We start from the raw sequence: 2987 nt of genomic DNA on the forward strand, positions 1-2987 counted from the left end.
CGCCGGCCGACAGCTCAGAGAGCTCGAGAAAGCAACACGAGGCTCGGGACTTTGCCACCGTAAGCCGGCCGACAGCTCAGAGAGCTCGAGAAAGCAACACGAGGCTCGGGACTTTGCCACTCCGCCGGCCGACAGCTCAGAGAGCTCGAGAAAGCAACACGAGGCTCGGGTACTTTGCCACTCCGCCGGCCGACAGCTCAGAGAGCTCGAGAAAGCAACACGAGGCTCGGGGACTTTGCCACTCCGCCGGCCGACAGCTCAGAGAGCTCGAGAAAGCAACACGAGGCTCGGGACTTTGCCACTCCGCCGGCCGACAGCTCAGAGAGCTCGAGAAAGCAACACGAGGCTCGGGGACTTTGCCACTCCGTCGGCCTACAGTTTAGAGAGCTCAACACGAGGCTCGGGGACTTTGCCACTCCGCCGGCCGACAGCTTAGAGAGCTCGAAAACACAGCACAAATCGCGAAAATTTATCCTGCCACAATATAAGAACTCAGATACCTCAAAAACATTACGGAGAACGATAAGTTATTTGCCCGAAACGTTCGGAAGCAGCCCCGAGCAGTAGCAACACGAGGTTCGCGTACTTTGCCGATCGGACAGCGCGGAAGTAACTCCGAGCCGAAAGCAACACGAGGCTCGCGTACTTTGCCGCTAGGACCGCGCGGAAGTAACTCCGCGCCGAAAGCAACACGAGGCTCGCGTACTTTGCCGATCGAACCGCGCGGAAGTAACTCCGAGCCGAAAGCAACACGAGGCTCGCGTACTTTGTCGCTAGGACCGCGCGGAAGTAACTCCGAGCCGAAAGCAACACGAGGCTCGCGTACTTTGTCGCTAGGACCGCGCGGAAGTAACTCCGAGCCGAAAGCAACACGAGGCTCGCGTACTTTGACGGTCGGACCGCTCGGAAGTAACTACGTGCAGAATGCAACACAAAACTCGTAAACTTAGCCGCTCGTCGGCCGAAATTACGAAGAGCTCAAGAAAATAACACGAGATTTAAGAACATAGACGATCGCCAGCAGAGAGCTCGAAAAACAGCACAAAACGCGAAAATTTAACTTTTACGAGAAAATAGCTAAGATAGCTTAAAACAACAATACGGAGAACAAAAAGTTGATTGCCCGAAACGTTCGGAAGCAGCCCCGAGCAGTAGTAACACAGGGCTCGCGGACTTTGTTGTCCGAACCGCTCGAAAGTAGCTACGAGCCGAAAGCAACAGGAGGCTCGCGTACTTTGCCGCTAGGACCGCGCGGAAGTAACTCCGAGCCGAAAGCAACACGAGGCTCGCGTACTTTGCCGCTAGGACCGCGCGGAAGTAACCCCGAGCCGAAAGCAACACGAGGCTCGCGTACTTTGCCGATCGGACCGCGCGGAAGTAACTCCGAGCCGAAAGCAACACGAGGCTCGCGTACTTTGTCGCTAGGACCGCGCGGAAGTAACTCCGAGCCGAAAGCAACACGAGGCTCGCGTACTTTGACGGTCGGACCGCTCGGAAGTAACTACGTGCAGAAAGCAACACAAAACTCGTAAACTTAGCCGCTCGTCGGCCGAAATTACGAAGAGCTCAAGAAAATCACACGAGATTTAAGAACATAGACGATCGCCAGCAGAGAGCTCGAAAACAGCACACAAACGCGAAAATTTAACTTTACGAGAAAATAGCTAAGATAGCTTAAAAACAATACGGAGAACAAAAGTTGATTGCCCGAAACGTCCGGAAGCAGCCCCGAGCAGTAGTAACACAGGGCTCGCGGACTTTGTTGTCCGAACCGCTCGAAAGTAGCTACAAGCCGAAAGCAACACGAGGCTCGCGTACTTTGCCGCTAGGACCGCGCGGAAGTAACTCCGAGCCGAAAGCAACACGAGGCTCGCGTACTTTGCCGATCGGACCGCGCGGAAGTAACTCCGAGCCGAAAGCAACACGAGGCTCGCGTACTTTGCCGCTAGGACCGCGCGGAAGTAACTCCGAGCCGAAAGCAACACGAGGCTCGCGTACTTTGCCGCTAGGACCGCGCGGAAGTAACTCCGCGCCGAAAGCAACACGAGGCTCGCGTACTTTGCCGATCGGACCGCGCGGAAGTAACTCCGAGCCGAAAGCAACACGAGGCTCGCGTACTTTGTCGCTAGGACCGCGGGGAAGTAACTCCGAGCCGAAAGCAACACGAGGCTCGCGTACTTTGACGGTCGGACCGCTCGGAAGTAACTACGTGCAGAAAGCAACACAAAACTCGTAAACTTAGCCGCTCGTCGGCCGAAATTACGAAGAGCTCAAGAAAATAACACGAGATTTAAGAACATAGACGATCGCCAGCAGAGAGCTCGAAAAACAGCACAAAACGCGAAAATTTAACTTTTACGAGAAAATAGCTAAGATAGCTTAAAAAACAATACGGAGAACAAAAAGTTGATTGCCCGAAACGTTCGGAAGCAGCCCCGAGCAATAGTAACACAGGGCTCGCGGACTTTGTTGTCCGAACCGCTCGAAAGTAGCTACGAGCCGAAAGCAACACGAGGCTCGCGTACTTTGCCGCTAGGACCGCGCGGAAGTAACTCCGAGCCGAAAGCAACACGAGGCTCGCGTACTTTGCCGATCGGACCGCGCGGAAGTAACCCCGAGCCGAAAGCAACACGAGGCTCGCGTACTGCGCAGGACCGCGCGGAAGTAACTCCGAGCCGAAAGCAACACGAGGCTCGCGTACTTTGCCGCTAGGACCGCGCGGAAGTAACTCCGAGCCGAAAGCAACACGAGGCTCGCGTACTTTGCCGATCGGACCGCGCGGAAGTAACTCCGACCCGAAAGCAACACGAGGCTCGCGTACTTTGTCGCTAGGACCGCGCGAAGTAACTCGAGCCGAAAGCAACACGAGGCTCGCGTACTTTGACGGTCGGACCGCTCGGTAACTCCACGCGCAGAAAGCAACACAAAACTCGCGTAAACTTAGCCGCCCGTCGGCCGAAATTACGAAGAGCTCAAGAAAATAACAA

The sequence above is a fragment of the Cardiocondyla obscurior genome, unplaced genomic scaffold, assembly GCF_019399895.1.
Source record: "Cardiocondyla obscurior isolate alpha-2009 unplaced genomic scaffold, Cobs3.1 scaffold71_0_91097, whole genome shotgun sequence".
NCBI lineage: Eukaryota > Metazoa > Arthropoda > Insecta > Hymenoptera > Formicidae > Cardiocondyla > Cardiocondyla obscurior.